Below are 18,963 nucleotides of genomic sequence, written 5' to 3' on the forward strand. Positions count from 1 at the left end.
TAACAAACCTGCACATTGTACACATGTACCCTGGAACTTAAAGTATAATAAAAAAAAGTACCCAATTGACTAAAATGGGTTAAACTAAAAACACAAATCCAGTTAATATATGAGCATAATAAATAAAATAAAGAGTACAATAAATAAATATAATAATTTTAAAAGTTGTTTGAGGAAAACCATAGAAAAGCTTAAAACTTTGTGCTTCTTGCTGACAAGAACAAAATGGAAAACACTAGAACAAACATAGATTTCCTACTCTAGCTTAAGGTTTGATAACTCAAAAAAATATTTTGTTGGTCTTGTGCTCTAAGAAGAAACTATCTCAGGGTTTTGTGGAAATTAGGGGGAGGGGGCCACAAAGGTCAACAGCCTTAATAACATTTTTCTCCTAAATGTGAAGGCATTCCATATATGAGTAGCTCTAAGAGAAAACTAAAGACATAAAGTTAGTTTGGTTCTATAAGGGCAATTCCAGGAGTGAAAGGCTGAAGGGCAAAATAACATGGTCTAATCTGTCATTTCCTGATGTTTTGACTTAAATTATTTTTTTGAGAAACTAGTAAGTAATATATTCCTTAAGAACATTCCTCTCTCAAATACCAAAATTTTCAGCCAGCCTTCTGACAAGAACAAGATGAACAACAAACATGATTAAGGTCATTACTGAGGACCTCAATAGCTGGTAACATAAAAGATCTATAGGCTACATCTTCCAGGTATGTTGGTTGTAATGATACTTGTTATGAAAAAGAAATCAAAGATCTTGACTTGCATATTCTTGTCTGCTGAAGAGAAGTTCTATAATCACAAACAAGATTTTCCTCAGAAAGAAGCCTTGGTTCTAGGACTTGAGCAATTATTTGATTGAAGCACAAAAACTTAGTGCCACTGAGTAGCACCTCATCACACCCACATCCTGTCCTTTCCCACTCCTGCCAACTCTACTTCTCAAGCATTTTCCTAGTCACCCCCTCTTCTCCTTATTATCATTACTCTGGTTCAAGCTCCCTGACTGGATTTTCTGCAATCGTTTCTTAACTATACCCCCTGCTTCTCCCCTGATTCCCCAATCATTCCTTCTCCATCAGCCACCAGACTAATTTCTCTGAATCGCAAATGAGGCTAGTCATGCCATGACCCTGCTTAAAATTATTGAGCAGCTTCATCATCCATGGGAAAAAAAAATCCAAGCTCCTTAACATGGCATTCAAGGCCCACAAAGCACTGGCATCTGCCAATTTCACTTCCCACTGCCGTCTGCCCCTACACATAAACACTCATATTCAACTCCTCAGAATTCCCCACTTACACCTTGCATCCTCCTCTACCTGGCATTATTGTCCTCCAAGACCTCCCTCACAGCCGTGGCAGAGAAGAGAAAAGAAGGGGACCCTAGCTGATGGAACTGATCATCCAAACAACCCCCGAGGATCACTGAGATGATATAGCAAAGCAAAACCACCTACGTTTTTAGACTGCCAAGACTATATCCTGAATTTCCATAATAAAACCTCTCAAAAAAGCGATAAAGCATCACATGAGCGGATGTTAAAGGTTAAGGTCTCACAGTACAACAAAATCTAAACTTAAGAACAAACAGGCTGAACAAAGGACTTCAAATCAGCATGCCCACAAAAGGATCGCCTCCAGTCCTTATACATATAACTACATTAATAATGATTTAAAACATTTTTTCTGACTGCAGTTATGTTTATGGTCCTTTTTGAAAATACAATTTGATTTAAGGTGATCTTACAAAATTCCAGGGAATAATTCTTATTCTTAATAGTTTAATAGTCTGTTGACATTCAAGTGTTCCAATAGGTATGGTTCTTTCCACTTCTAAAATTAAATCACTTAATGAGAATTGCCAGAAAGAAACTTCATTAGTAATTATCCATAATGGTAGAGAACACACAAGATACATTTGCACTGTTCTATTGTTATAAGCCAGCAGAAGAGTGGAATTTTCAAAGATGCAAATAGTTCCCCTCGGCCATATTACCCTGGATAGAAATTAGAGCTGCAAGCTAATAGGAGACTGAGGGACAAGGGCATGCTCCTCCGCCTGTGGTTTCTCTGGCTTCCAAAGCTAGAAGCAAATGATTCTTTTTTTTTTTTTCCAATCCATCCATTAAGCTTCCAAGAAATAAACACGTTTGCTCCAAAATTCAATTCCCTGTGGGGTTATCTTCAGATGCTGCATGGGTTTATTAGAATTAATCACAACACAGCACGGCTTCCAAAGTGAAGGCCCAGGGTTGACAAAAGACCCTCCCTATCACAGCCACCAACCCACCAAAGTCTATGGGGACTCTATTGCAAACAATATCTGAGCAATCTTGAGGAAGACAAGCAAAGGCCTTGCCTTTTTCAACTTCAGTCTAGAGCAGGTAGGGAGGGGTAGCCCATAAATAAGTAAACAAAGAGAAAAGATGATTACGTATTGTGCTAAGTGCAGTTAGTGAAGGCACTCGTTGATGTTTGTCGGCAAGATGCATTTTTTTCCATTTTGCTTCCCACATCTGCAATCAACATATAACTTCACGGTATGAACTATTAAACACATAAACACTAGAACAAATGTGGGTTTCCTATTCTAGTTCAAGGCTTGATAAGTCAAAAAACTATTTTGATGGTCCTGGGCTCTAAAATAACACTGTTTCTCTCTGATATGTGTGTGTGTGTGTGTGTGTGTGTGTGTGTGTGTAAGGGTGGGTAGTGAGTACTAGGGTCAACAGCCTTAATAGCACGTTGCCCCCAAATACAAAGGTGTTCCACATATAAGTAGCATGAATGTGGGTTTCAAAACAAAAGCCTTAAGAGTTTTATTATGTTTTAAAATCATCACTGTCTTAATGTTTAAACACCTGTTTAAGTCCTCTTAATAAGGTAAAAATGCCTGTTTATGGCTTTTTAAAAATATAAACACAAGGATCCATAGCTTTAAAAAAACACTTTGTTTCTGTGACAATGTTTGTTAATCTAGCTAATTAAGTTACTTGCAGAAAAATGGAGAATAGAGAGTGATAGTTCTTCATGTACAAGTAAGCACTGTTGCTCCAAATACCTTAGTTACCTGAATTATTCTAAGGTTATTTGTAAAAACTAAAATTCCATGAGGCAAAGAAGGACTTTTATCAATCCCATTTATGATATTTGATTTCTGTATTACACATAAAGAATTGGACTATTAAAGTAACCAAATGAGAGATGGATGTTTAAAAATAACATTAAATGAGTGATTTGAGAACTCCAAAACTGTATGTGACCAAGTTATTTCTTCTCTGTGCCTGCAGGTCTTTGTCACACTGGGATTGCAATTTATTAGATGCCATACACAAGTTCTATTGTGGGCTCCAAGCAGAGATACAGGGAAAACCTCCAGAAGATTCTTCCTTAGTAAGCAGCAGGTAACGTTGTCATTTTAGGTCACCACACGGAACCAATTGTCACTCACAGCTTCTGTCACAGAGTGGGATGTGTCACGCTTCATTTGGTGCAAAATATGACAATGAAAAACACAACTTGATCAACCTATTTTAGCAGCCTCTGTTCAGCCAGCAGTGTGAGGAGCTGGAGTACTGTGACAAAGCATTAGGCTCCTCACAATGCCGACCTAGAAACCAAATCACTGCTTTGTAGCAAGGAATGAAAATCAGGATGAAAAAGCTACAGTTGATCTCCCCACCCAGCAAAAGAAATATGGACAAAATACAATCACCACCACATATAACAGGTGGACCTCATGTAAGGATTAATATAATGATTCATGTAATATAAGGCTCATCTTCAAAAAGGAATGATTTGCTTCTTTTGCCATGACTAATGTGTCTGGGTGGGGCAGCCCGTGGTATATTGGCAATAAGATTTCTACAAAAAAAAAAAAAAAAAAAGAAAGAAAGAAAGAAAAGAAAAGAAAGCAAAAACACCACCACAAAGCAATGTCTGAATCCCAGAGTCAGCCCCAAATGCACACTCATTGTTCAGACTTGCCTGGGTTTCCTATGGAAAGGCAAAGTAGGAGACTACAGGAGCATCAAAGCCACGGACCCGGTCAAGGATGCCAAGAGGAGGGGGAAATACACCTTCCGACCCCAAGAATTTTTGGAGAGGGGACTGTCTCAGTAGCAAAGGGGGTCAAGAAATGTGATATGAGGCCCTAAAACCATAGCATAGGCCTTCCTTGGTATGCAGGACAGGGGTACAAGCCAAAGGGCAGGTGCTATATTCACCCGCACACACCATAAGGAATCCATGCTTCCTGGAAACTGCCCAGTGGTGTCACCCTGTGCAGCTGTAACCTGTGTGAGTGTTCTGACTCAGTCATCAACAATGACATTTTGGCTGGGCACAGTGGCTGATGCCTGTAATCCCAGCACTTTGGGAGGCTGAGGCGGGTGGATCACTTCAGGTCAGGAGTTCAAGGCCAGCCTGGCCAACATGGTGAAACCTCATCTCTATTAAAAGTACAAAAAAAAGTAGCTGGGTGTGATGGCGCACACCTGTAGCCCCAGTTACTTGAGAGGCTGAGGCAGGAGAATTGCTTGAACCCAGGAGGCAGAGGTTGTAGTGAGCTGAGATCACACCACTGCACTCCAGCCTGGGCAACAGAGTGAGATTCCCTCTCAAAACAACAACAGCAGCAACAAACAATGACATTTTAAAAACGATTAATTCCGTTTTTTTTTTTTGAAGCAGTTGCTTTTTTATTGTTAACAGTCCTTCATATGAGAATAGCCCGTTGTGGTTAACAAGGTACTTATGACCATTACCTCAATTACTCCTCACAAAAGCTCTATGAGATAAGCACGATTTTACTAATAAGGAAACAGAAGCTTAGAGAAGTTGAATAGACTACTCAGTAGTTAGTAAATGGTAGACCCAGGGCCCAAGCCCAGATTGTTCCTTGCTCTTTCCTCACAATGGTTAACTTGGTTTCTGTAGTGGAGTTATAAGCTAAAATGACATTAAAATTCTATTAAACTTGGTTTCCGCAGTAGAGGTTTTAAGCTGAAGTGATATCATTAAAATTATATCCTTTTGAAAAATATTTATTGAGTATAAATGTCCTATACATTAAATATCAAGAAATATTCATTATTGATACAAGTGAAGATGTAATACTGAGGAAACCATAGAATAAAAATACCCACTCATGCTACAGTAGTGATAACTCCATTCCAATATTGGACACAGTAATGATTTGTTCACAAGACACAACAAAACCCATCAAAAAAGCTATCACTTTAACCAACCTATAATACCACAATAGAAAATGGTTCTGAAACATAATATGAACAGCCCCAATAATCTCATCTTTGTCTTATCAGTTTATCAGGTCATTTTGAGACTGCAGAGTTACAGTGTCATAGATTTTTAACATTCCATTTCCTTAGTTTTATTTCAAATTATTACTAATGAATGAAAACAAGTCATACAAGCCAAAGATACTTTTAAACTAAGTTCAATTTTCATAAGAAAAAAAGGAATCAAATTTTATCAAATTTTAGTACAAAAAAAGCATTTCCCAAACAATGAGTCTCCTAATGGAAAAAATAAAAGAGCAATGTAATTAAACTTTCCTTCAAAGAAAGGAAAGAAACGTAAATCTGTTTTGTTAATTTGGAAAGATAAATATTTCCTAGTCCCATAATATGTGTTTGTTTTACAAGATATACTTGAATGATGCCAATCTATGAAGTAGGGATCTGTGGCAATCCAAATTCATCCACCAGAACTCCATCCTTGTTTTTTGTATCAGTGGGAACACCTTCCGGAATTGCAGGTGCAGATGCTGTCTCATCCAAATAAGAACTGTCTTCATCAGCCAGAAGCTTATCACCCAGTGCATCCAACTTTGCTTCTAGGTCATCTTCATCCAGTTCTGGTGTGCCATAACTGTGAATCAGGCTTCTTGGATTTAATTTGCATCTTCCATCATATCCTCTAGCTGGTCTCGTAAATCCTCAACCTCGTCGATTTTCACTTGCTTGTATGCCTTCTTCATTTCCTTTACTCCCAGTTTCATAGCAATAACCGTGGTCTTGGTATCCTTCAATGACTGGATGGTATAATTGGCTTGTTCCATGTTGAATGACTATTGGGCAAGGTTGCCCTGCTGCTCCTACATCCACTTTTGCTTTAAAACTCGCGAGGCTTTCTGCTTAACCATACTCTTTGCAGAACCCTCTCTCATCTTCTTGATCTGATCCTTATACTTCACTAGCTCAGCATCCAATCGAGAAATCTTGTCAATGGATTCTGCCCTGCTGTCCACCGTGTCAATGCAGTCAGTCAGGCTGGGCAGTGGAGCCTTGGGTTTCGCTTTCCCGAAGAATTGGTTGATCTTGAGCGGCTGCAAAGAAACCCAAACACTGGAGCAAAACCATAAACCGCTTATTACTTATGAGGAAGAATGGGGAAGAGAAGCTATAGGAATCAGAAGGGTTCAGAGCAGGGAGTCTAGAGGCAGACTGCCTGGATTCAAAGCTCAGCTTCACCATTTACTAAGCTACATGACCTGGGCAAGTCACTCAACTTCTTTGTGCCTCAATTTTCTCCTCAGGAAACTATAAATGGTATTGAGTTGTTAGAAGAATTAAATGAGTTAATATTTATAAAATGTCTGGAATGGACCAGGAGCCATGGCTCACTCCTGCAATCCTAACACTTTGGGAGGCCGAAGTTGGGAGGATCGTTTGAGCCCAGGACACTGGGGCTGCTGTGAGCCATGATCACACCACTGCACTGCAGCCTGGGTAACAGAGCAAGACCCTGTCTCAAAAACAAAATAATAAAAATAAATAAAATAAAATGCCTGGAATGGTGCCTGGCATATATAAGCACTGTTAAATTTTGTTATTTAAAATAAAAACTTTTAAAATGTTTAAACAGCTAAGAAGAGCCTCCGGCCCCATTCAGACCTCTCACCAGAGCTAAAGTTGGAAGTTCTGTTCTTCCTTCTTCCCCAGACCATGTGCCAGAACTGCTGACAGGAGTCTCAGTGTCTGTCCTGAAGGCAGATGATCCTCCCTATACTCACCTTATCATTGCTCTAACCCCCATTCAGATCTCCGGCATCCCCAACACAAGTCCAGTTAGCCCAGTTTGTAATGCTAACCTTCCATTTCAAGGTGTCAGTGCAGTGGCACAGCTATGGTGATGAGATCAAGCGGCAACCAGAGCCCCAAGACACACCGGTTTCCACTTAATACAATATTTACTTATGTACTTACCTTTATATTAGGACACAGGAGAGGAAACCCATCAGGGACCGCAGCTTCATCTCAATGGGAGGCCCAGCAGCTACCCAAGTCTACAGCTACTTCTGCCCCTCATCCACACAGGTCACGTATGACTGCCACGGATGATAGGCAAGATGTTTGTGGATTTTGTTGATGAAAAAAAACACAGCCCCTTTTCCTGTCAATCTTTTATACCACCCTCCGGCATACCAAATGTCCCCATGCCAATTTACAGCTTCCCAGTGGAGGGGCAGCTCCATGTGACAACCAAGGCAGGTGCAACATCCCCCAATTATCTTAACTCTTACTGTTTTCAACGACATAGAGCATAGGAGGCCAGGGTCACTCTCAGGTAGGCCTAAATCAGCCCAAGCCTTCACTCATGAATGCCAATTCACTTTTTAATGGAATGAAGCCTTGGGCCCCAAAAGGGCAATCAAGGTCCCCCACAATCTATTGCCTGAATATGTTTCCTGTCTCATCTCCTACAACTGATCCCCACATACCCTAAACTCAGCCACACAGCCTGCCTCACCCTTTGGCTCACTGTGCACAGTTGTGTTACACTCAAGAGTGTCAACTCGGGGGCAGAAACCTTTTATTTTCTCTTATCACCTGGTACCCCAACGCAATCTCTTAAACACTAAAAATTCAGCAAAACCTTAACTGCATTTAAGCAAATGAAGCTGGGTCACAATTACTCTGGTACAGTGAAGGAAAGTCATGGAATTTTAAAAGTTCCGATGTCTGGATGACAGTGATCCTTATACACATGAAATGTTAAAGGCCACAAGCCTCATCCAAACCACTCTCTTGATTCCATAGCAGGAGGAAGATACCCCAGAGGGATCACAAAGCTAATTTCTTAATAACTCCCTTTGCATAATGTTCCCATAGCCATCCTTGTGAGTAGGACCTGTGTCCCTGTACAACAAATAGTCAGCAAATGCTTGGGTAGCCAGCACATGACTTAGTCTTGTGAAAAATTATGATTGTGCTTGAGTCTCTTCATGGAAAGATTTAAATCTGTACTTAATGCCAAAATAAACACAAAGAACCAGCCAATGTAAATTAGGGATATCCCAAAGTTTGACTTAGGCAAAAATCATCTCTGATCTTCAGAAGTAACTGAACGTCTCCTGCAATATCATTTTTGGTATCCCTTAACTGTTAGTGACCAATTATTGCACGATGGCACAGTGAACAGCATAACAATCTGAGTTATATAAAAAAGTGTACCATTTGTATTTATTAAGTCTATATGTAAGATGGAGTAAAAATTGTATTAATCTCTTGAGAGATATATTTATCTTTATTACTGTAATAAAGTACCAATTAATGACTGTGAGAGCTGTTAATTTGATATACAAAATAGTTAACCTATTAAGAATGTATTAAGATAAACACAAAAAGCACAAACCATAAAGGAAAAAATAACTGATAAACAGGACTTTATCAAAAACTTAAAATTTCTGTTCTTCAAAAGACACAGTTCAGGAAATGAAAAGACAGGCCACAGACAGGTAGAAAATATTGCATACTACTTATCTGACGAAGGATTGGTATCCAGAAAATATAAAATACACAACTCCATTAGACAAAAAAAGATAAATTTAAAATGGGCAAACAGGTACAGAGACTTCAAAGAGGATATATGGATGGCAAATAGGCATAAGAAAAGATGTTCAACATTATTAGTCGGTAGGGAAATGCAAATTAAAACAGTAAGATACCATTTCACGCTAGAATTGATAAAATTTAAAATTCCTAAATAACAAAAGTTGGTAAAGGTGTGGAACAACTGAAAAGCTTCTACATTGCTGATGGAAATGAAAAATGTTCAGATCTTCTAAAAATGATTGCCAGGTTTTTAAAGTTAAACATACACTTACCATGCAACCAAGGAATCTCACCTTGGGTATTTATTCCAACAGAAATGAAAACCCGTGCTCACACAAAGACATGTAAGCAAATGTTCATAGCAGCTTTATTTATAATAACTCATAACTGAAAACAACCCAAATGTTCAATGAATGGTGAATATATAAGTAAACTGTGATATATCCAGACAATGGAATATTACTCAGCAATAAAAAAGGAACAAACTATTGATACACATTACATCACAGATGAATCTCAAAAGCATTATGCTAAGTGAAAGAAGCTAGAAAACAAAAGGTTATCTAATATATGATGTTCTAAAAACGGCAAAACTATAGAGACAGAAAACAGATCAGTAGTTGCCAAGAGCTAGGGTAGGAGAAGGGCATGTTGCGCAAAAGCAGATTTCCAGGGGGACAGAAATGTTCTATTATCTTGATTTTGGTGGTGGTTACACAAGTGTATGCAGTGTCAAAACTCATTGAACTGTATATTTAAAAGAAATGAATTTTGTTGTATGTAAATTATACCTCAATAAACCTGGCTTTTAAAAAGGGAATACATTAAAAAATAGGTAAACAGCCAGTGAATATTTGAGTGAATTAATGAAGAGTGCAATAATTAAATAACTTAAGGAAAAACAATATATTTGGTTAAGCCAATAAATACCTAAAAATTTAAGTAACAATACAAGACACAATAATAGATATAAGATTATAACATAATTCTAGTCTTTGTAGAATTGTTTGGTGCATTAACATTTATAACATTGCAAAACAAACTTTTAGAGTTGCATTTAATTTCTAGTTATCTCTTTCGTATGACATACATACAATCTAATGAACTCACATGCAATCTAGCAACTGATGGTGCCGAGAAATTATCTCTTGCTGGCTGGGCATGGTGGCTCATGCCTATAATCCCAGCACTTTGGGAGGCCGAGGTGGGTGGATCACCTGAGGTCAGGAGTTCAAGATTAGACTGACCAACACAGCGAAACTCCATCTCTACTAAAAATACAAAATTAGCTGGGCGTGGTGGTGGGTGCCTGCAATCCCAGCTACTCGGGAGGCTGAGGCAAGAGAATCGCTTGAACCAGGGAGGCAGAGGTTGCAGTGAGCCAAGATCACGCTACTGCACTCCAGCCTGGGCGACAGAGCGAGACTCCATCAAAAAAAAAAAAAAAAAAAAAAAAGAATGAAAGAAAGAAAAGAAATTATCTCTTGCCTTCAGTGTCAAACTTTAAAAAGATGATTCCTGAAATTTTTAATAAAATTGCAATAATAATATATTTCTGAATAAAATTTCAGATTTATTTAACTCAGAGGTTCATTCTAAGTTGGTGATATTTTGGTTTGGACAAATATTTATTTTTAACCCTTGCCATTCAACATTTAGCTAAAATAGTTATTCAGTAGCTAATCTGTTAACTTTCACGGTTTCAAGTTCTGGTTCGTGCTCAGCCTGCCTTCACTAAACCAATGTCAAAATACACTCTGGGGTTCAGCCTTCATACCCTTTAAGGACTTAAGATAAACTCACCATTACACCCAACATTTACACTAGAAATCCTGATCAATCTTCACAATGTTGATTTCTTACATTAATTTTCAAGATAATTCATTGTAAGACAGAAATACAGTAAGAATCACTTGAAAATTTTAAGAAAACATCCTGGGCTATGAAAATGAGAATAAAAAATGAAAAAAAAATGGAGCTAAGCAAAATCTTTTTTAAAAAAGAAAGTGAAGGAAATCTAGAACAACAATAGAGGTTAAAGATATAATGGATAAGGCTGGGTGTGGTGGCTCATGCCTGTAATCCCAGCACTTTGGGAAGCCAAGGCAGGAGGATCACCAGAGCTCAAAAGTTCAAGACCACCCTGGGAATCAAAGTGAGAACTGGTCTTCTCAAAAAATGAACAAAATTAGCTGGACAGAGTGGTGCATGCCTGTAGTCCCAGCTACTCAGGAGGCTGAGGTGGGAGGACTGCTTGATCCCAGGAGGTCAAGGCTGCAGTGAGCCTAGATCACACCACTGCACTCCAGCCTGGGCGACAGAGCAGGACTGTCTCAAAACAAAACAAAAAAAAATATATATATATATATAAAATGGATGAGAAGACCTTGTTTATAATAGTACCAAAAATATAAAATATCCAGGAATAAACTTAAGAAATGTACAAAACTTAAGTGGAAGACTCAAAAACACTCCAGAAGAACACAAAAGGCTTTAACCAATGGAAAGTCGCAGGAGATCTTTGAATAGGAAGAATCAACATCATAAAAATGATTCTCCCACTTTGACTCATAAATCCAATGCTATCTAATAAAAATACCAATAGGCATTTGGACAGAAAATAGGAAAGCTAATTTTAGAGTCATACACAAAACTAAACAAACAAGAAGAACCAGGAAGACTCAGGGGGAAAAAAAGCAATGAGAAGCCACTAGCCCTACCAGATTTTAAAATATACTCTAAGGTCCATAACAATTGGTACTGTGGTATTAATTCATGAATAGAGAAATACCAATGGACCAGAACAGAAAGTCCAGAAATATATACAGGTAGTCAGTGGATGAAAGAGAAGGCATCTCAAATCAGTGGGGTCAATATGGACATTTTGGTCACTGGTGTTGGGACAATTTGGTAGCCATTTGGTGGGGAATATCTTTCTAATGATAAGGTCCAGGCATCTTAAAAAAATGGGCCAGGTATAGTGGCTCATGCCTGTAATCCCAGCACTTTGGGAGGCCAAGGTGGGAGGATCACTTGAGGCCAGGAGTTCAAGGGCAGCCTGGGCAACATAGCCATACCCCATATAAAAAATTAAAAAAAATTAAAATTAAAATTAGCCAGGTGTAGTGGTGTGCACCTGTAGTTCTAGCTATTTGTGAGGCTGGGGCAGGAAGACTGCTTGGGCCCAGGAGTTTGAGATTACAGTGAGCTATGATTATACCACTGCAATCCAGCCTGGATGACAGAGACCTTGTCTCTAAAAAATAAAAATTTAATAAAAATTTAAAAATAAAACAATTGAAGATTCTGAACACTTGATAATTATAACAACAAACTTCTAAGAAGGAGGAAATAAATAAGCAAAGCTAAAAAGGAAAAACTGAAAAAATATTTGCAATTCATCACAGATAAAGGGCTAATCTCTGTAATATACAAAAAACTCCTAGGACTCAAGAAAAAAGACAAGCCCATGGGAAGAAAAATAGACAAAGAATATAAGTAGGCAATTCACAGGAAAAAAAAAATACAAATGGCCCTTAAACTTTTAAGAAGATATTCATCATTACTTATAAGAGAAATGCAAATTAAAATGACACTGAGGGCTGGGTGTGGTGGCTCACGCCTGTAATCCCAGCACTTTGGGAGGCTGAGGCGGGCGGATCACTTGAGGTCAGGAGTTTGAGACTAGCCTGGCCAACATGGAGAAACCCTGTTTCTACTGAAAAAAAAAAAAAAAAAATTAGCCAGGCATGGTGGCAGGCGCCTGTAATCCGAGCTACTCGAGAGGGAGGCTGAAGCATAAGAATCACTTGAACCCGGGAGGCAGAGGTTGCAGTAAGCTGAGATTGTGCCATTGCACTCCAGCCTGTCTCAAAAAAAAAATAAAATAAAATAAAATGACGCTGAGACATCATTCCCTCATACTTACAAAAATCTAAAAGTTTGGCTGGGCACGGTGGCTCATGCCTGTAATCCCAGCACTTTGGTAGGCTGAGGCGGGAGAATCACCTGAGGTCAGGGGTTTGAGACCAGCCTGGCCAACATGGTAAAACCCCTATCTCTACTAAAAATACAAAAATTAGCCGAGCATGGTGGTGGGCACCTATAATCCCAGCTACTCGGGAGCCTGAGGCAAGAGAATCGCTTGAACCCGGGAGGCAGAGGTTGTAGTGAGCCAAGATCGTACCACTGCACTCCAGTCTGGGCGACAGATTGAGACTGTCTCAAGAAAAAAAAAAAAAGATCCAAAAGTTTGATAACACACCCTGTTGGCAAGAAGATGGGGAAATAAGCACTTTCATATATTGTGGAGGAAGTAAAAAATGCTACAACTTCTAATGAGAAGAATCTGGCAATGTCATCTAAAATTGGAAATGCATATACCTTTTAATCTAACAGTCCCACTCCCAGGAATCTATTCTACAAATACACCCGCACATACATAAGATGCTCAAGGTTTCCTGCTACAGTATTGTTTGATTATTATAAGAAACAACCCTAGGGCCCACCAACAAAGGACTAAATTATGGTACATCCAAACAATAGAATACCACACAGCTATGAAAGAAAAGAATGAGGAATACCTCTTCGTACTAATATGGCAAAATCTCTAGGACAAATCAAATGAAAAACACAAGGTACAGTACAGGACACATGGTATACTACCTTTTGTCAGAGAAAAGGTGGAAATTAGCACATATATTTGTATTTGCTTTTATTTATATAAAGAAACACTGAAATGACAAACAACTAAGAAAAGTGGTTACTACAATGTTAAGGAGAAATGGAGAGCTGGGGGTGAGGTATACCTTTTCAATCTGTCCCTTTTAAATTTGCTTTTATATGTACACCATGTAAATGTATTAACTACTCAACATTTTTTAAATATTGGCAAAAAAGACTCAGGAAGTACAAAAATAGGCAAGACTAAACAATACATTATTAAGGGCTATATACACATGTTACAAACCTAAAAAAGACTATTTGCTGCTATCTATAGCAAAGAATTTGTTGCTAGCAGATCTGCCTTACAAGAAATACTAAAGGAAGTCTATAGACAATACTAGACAATGACTCAAAGCCACACAAAGAAATTAAGAGCACTGGAAAATGTAAAAATATGAGTAACTATAAAACACTATACACATATATACCTTTTTCTCTTCTCTAAACTCTTAAAAAGACATAAAACTGAATTAAACAATAATTACAATGCTGTATTGTTAGGGTTGTAGCTTATATAGATGATACATATTTTACGATACTAGCATGATGGAGGGATGCGGTCATGGAGCTAGAATCAAAGAAAGTTTCAATATTTTACTGGAATTAAATTAGCATCACACTAAAGTAGATTGAGATTAAGTTAAGATGACTATTGTAATCCCTAGAGCAACCACTATGAAACTAACTCAAAAATATAGTGGAAAAAACACAAAGGAATTAAAATGGTAAACTAGTACTATCTCTCCCACACACATGGAGGGCAGTGAAAAAGAAACAAAGAATCAAAACTTACATGAAACACATAGAAAATAATAGCAAAATTGCAGATATAAATCCAACCATACAAATACTTACATTAAATGGGACTGGACTAAACACTGCAATCAAAAGGCAGCAATTGTCACACTGGGGAAAAACCCAAGATTCCACTTTATGCTATTTAAAAGAGGCACATTTTAGATCAGGGCTTCTCAACCTTAGCACCACTGAAATTTCAGGCTGGATAATTCTTTGTTGTAAGGGCTCTCCTGTGCATCATAGGATATTTAGTAGTAGCCCTGGCCTTTATTCATTAGATGTCAGTAGCTGCCATGCAGGTATGACAACCAAAAATATTTCCAGCTATTGTCACATGTCACAAGGGGGCTAAATTGCCCAGTTGAGAACCATTGCTGTAGATTAAAACACACACACACACACACTCACACACATACGTAGAGAGTAAAAGGACTGGAAAACATATGCCAGGTAACACCAATGGTAAAAGCACTAGAGTAACTACATTTATATCAGATGAAATAAACTTTAGACAATAAATATTATAGATGGAAAGACCCTTCATCATAATGTCATCAGGAAGATATAAAAATTATTAAAGTGGACACATCTAAAAACAGAATACCAAATCACTGAAGCAAAAATGAACAGACATTAACATTTCAGTCTTTGTTTATCTGGGAATGTCATTATTTCACACTCATTTTTTAATGTAAATCTTCATTACTCTTGTTCCTTTAATTGCTGACAAGTCTATGATGTTCCCTGTGCTGGCAGGGACCTGATAAGTTATTAAGGATCTGGAAGCCTTCAGGTGGCTGAGAGTCTTCTACAAGAAATGGCCAAACTGGCCACAGTCATTTTTTTTGCATCACCACACTTATTGTTTTTTTAAAATCAATTTTATTGAGTTATAATTCACATGCCACAAAATTCACTCAATTTAAGTGTACAATTCAATGATTTTTAGTAAATTTAACAAGTTATGCAACCATCAACACAATCACTCCAATAAGATCCCTGGTATCCATTAACAGTAAATACCAGTTTTCCACCTCCAGCCCTCGGCAACCATTAACCTACTTTGTTTCTATATATTTGCCCTTTCTAAACATTTCATATAAATGAAACCGCACAGTGGCTGATCTTCTGTGCATGACTTCTTTCATTTAGCATAATGTATCTATGTCTTTATATTTAAAGTGGGCTTTTTTTGTAGACAGCTTATAAATTGTGTCTGCTTTTTTAAATCCAATCTGATAATCTCTGTCTTTTAGATGATTCACATTTTCACATTTAAAGCAACTATTTATATGGAGGGTCAAAATTTACTATCTTGTTAGTTGTTTTCTATTTGATCAATTTGTTCCTTTTTTCCTCTTTTTTCTGCTTTCTCTGGGTTTTATTGAGCATTTTTTTATTATTCAATTTATCACCTCTATTGGCTTATTATTTATACCTCTTTTATAACTTTTTAAATAGTTATCCTAGGGTTTAGAATATGTTTTTAAATAATCTGAGTTCAAATAATATAGCCACTTCACAAGGAGCATAGGACCTTATAACAGTATTTTACCAATTCCTCTCTCCCATCTTTGTGCTATTGTTGTCCTACATTTCACTTTTACATATGCTATAAACACACAACACATTGTTATAAATTTTATTTTTAAAAAATCACTTATTTTTAGAACAATTAAATGTTTAAAAGATTTCATCTTCACTTATTTCATTTCTGACATTCTTTGATTCTTTTTGTAGATCCAGTTTTCCAAATTATATTATCTTTTTTCTGCCTGAAGAATTTCCTTTAACATTTCTTGTAGAGTGGGTCTGCTGGCAATAAATTCCCTCAGTTTTTGTTTGTCTCAAAAAGTATTTTTTCTTCTTCATTTGTGAAGGACATTTTCACTGGATATAGAATTCTGGGTTGACAATTTCTTCTGTCAACACTTGAAAGAAGCTATCCCACTGTCTTCTTGCTTGCATGGTCTTTTACTGAAAAGTCTGCTGTATTTCTTATCCTTTTCCTCTGTATATAGCACTTCCTCCCCCACTCCTCCCCCTGTCCCCTCCCCGCACCCAGACATCTTGTTGTCAGTTTTTTGTTTTTTTTTTTTTTTTTTTTGAGATGGAGTCTTGCTCTGTCGCCCAGGCTGGAGTGCAGTGGCGTGATCTCGGCTCACTGCAATCTCCATCTCCTGGGTTCATGCCATTCTCCTGCCTCAGCCTCCCGAGTAGCTGGGACTACAGGTGCCTGCCATCAAGCCTGGCTAATTTTTTGTAATTTTAGTAGAGACAGGGTTTCACCATGTTAGCCAGGATGGTCTCGATCTCCTGACCTTGTGATCCGCCCACCTCGGCCTCCCAAAGTGCTGGGATTACAGGAGTGAGCCACTGTGCCTGGCCTTGTCTTTAGTTTTAAGCAGTTATTGTTTTGGTATTTATCTTGCTTGGTGTTCTCTAAAGTTCTTGGATCTGTGGTTTGGCATCTGTCACTAATTTTGGAAAACTCTCAGCTATTATTTCTTCTAATATTTCTGTCCCATTCTCATTCTCTCTCTTCCTCCCAAGATTCCAATTATGTGAATGTTAGACCATTTGACATTGTTACCCTTCTCTTGGATATTCTGTTCTGATAATTTCACTCTTTGCCTTCCAATATCTTTAAGTTCATTGACTCTTACAGTCCACAGTCTACTTCATTTGTTACTGTATTTTTTGTTTCTAGCATTTGAATTTGATTTTTTTTTATTTTCCACCTCTGTCCTAAAATTACTTATCTGATCTTGCATGTTATCTACTTTTTCCATTAGAGCTTCAAAAATATTAATCATAGTTTAAAAAAAATTCTCTGATAGTTCCAACATCTGTGTCATACATGAGCCTGGTTCTGGTGATTGCTTTGTCTCTTGCCTTTTCTTGCCTTTTTGGTCTTGTAATGTATTTCTGATGGTCAGATATTTTGTATCAAAATGGTACTGAGGTAAATATTTTTTATACTTGAAGATGAGTACACCTTTTTTTCTGATAGGCCTTTAGCATTGAGGTTTGTATTAATATAATTAGGAGGTGGGCTAGGTTTGAAGATTATTGTTTCCATGGTTATGCTCAGGGCCTCAGGAGCTTTCATATTCCTGTACTGATAGCTTGTTTTTATGGCATTGGGAAATTTGCCACAAGGTTTTTCTCAATGTCTTCCCCTCACTTGGCTTTGGGTCTCCATACTTGACTTTTAAGTTTTTGTACTGCTCCCCAGAGAGAATCTCTCTCTTGCAGCTCCCCAGGCCTTATTCCATTGTTATTTTTATTTGATGCTTGTTAGCTTTGTAGTAGGGAGGTGAGAAATGGGGGTATTCTCTGATATTCTGATTAATTTGCAATATTATGCAGATACTGTGAACCTGGGTCTTGGGGTTGTGGCTTTCATAAGCATTCCTGATCCTCCTCCAAACGCAATGCCAGGCCTACCAGGCATTCATTTCCTTTCCCAAGAATGTAGAGCTTCTTTCTTTTTCCTCTTCTCCTTCCCCAATTACAGTGGGTTTCCACCAGTACTCTCACTTTCTGCTACTTTCTTCCTGCAGATTAAGACTTTTGTTCCTTAGGGAGATGGAGAGATATCTAGGCAGATTTTGGCAGTGGCTTTTGTTCTTCTACCCCAGCCAAGACACAGGGAAAACTTTCTCAGGATTCTCCCTGATCTTCCCTATGAGTATTTGGCAGGAATCCTGGAGGAAACACCTGTAAGAGGGCGAGAAACCCCTATATCTGTGGCCCCCAACTTTGAGCAATTCATTACAAATTTCTGGTTTAATCTTCTTACTGGTTTATATGCCATTCAACAGTATGTATCCCAAGTAAGCAAATGTTCAGGTCTTGTTTCTTTCTTCAGTGGTACCTGTCTCTCTCCTGATTTTGGGTTAATCATTTGCCCTGAAATCTCCATTTCTTTCCTAGGTTGAGGAAAAGTTATTAATATTCCATTTGTCCAGCTTTTTCTTGTTGTATGGATGACAGCTCTGCATGCCACATATCTAGGCTGAAACCAGAAGTCTGTTTACTAGTATTTCAAGTTTTATCAGCCTTTTCCCACAAGGACTGGATATTTGAAATACTGAAAAATTGCATCAAGCAAATTACAATGCATTAGGTAATAACTCACTGAATGTTTTGTTAATCAGTCATACACAGAAAATTTGGGGCTAGGTGCAGTGGCTCATGCCTGTAATTCCAGCACTTTGGGAGACTGAGGTGGGAGGATCACTTGAGCCCAGAAATTCGAGACCAGCCTGGGCAATATAGTGAGACCTCATCTCTACAAAATTAAAAAAAAAAACTAGCAAGTGTGGTGGCATGCACCTATAGTCCCAGCTACTTGGGAGGATGAGGTGGGAGGATCACTTGAGCCCAGGAGGTGAAGGCCGCAGTGAGCAGAGATCACACCACTGCACTCCAGCCTAGAAAACAGAGTGAGACCCTGTGAAAGAAAAGAAAAGAAAAGAAAGAAGAAAGGAAGGAAGGAAGGAAGGAAGGAGAGAAAGAGAAAGAAAGAAAGAAAGAAAGAAAGAAAGAAAGAAAGAAAGAAAGA

At 38.1% G+C, this 18,963-nt stretch overlaps 1 protein-coding gene and 1 pseudogene across 4 annotated transcripts in view; both read right to left on the bottom strand.

The window, feature by feature from the left end:
• The window catches only part of SLC9A7 (solute carrier family 9 member A7), a 160,782-nt gene that overhangs the window by 119,158 nt on the left and 22,661 nt on the right, over positions 1-18,963 (bottom strand). The window lies entirely within an intron of this gene.
• On the bottom strand, positions 4,734-6,281 carry LOC116812211 (charged multivesicular body protein 5-like; annotated as a pseudogene).

Source organism: Hylobates moloch, unplaced genomic scaffold, assembly GCF_009828535.3.
Source record: "Hylobates moloch isolate HMO894 unplaced genomic scaffold, HMol_V3 SCAFFOLD_7, whole genome shotgun sequence".
NCBI lineage: Eukaryota > Metazoa > Chordata > Mammalia > Primates > Hylobatidae > Hylobates > Hylobates moloch.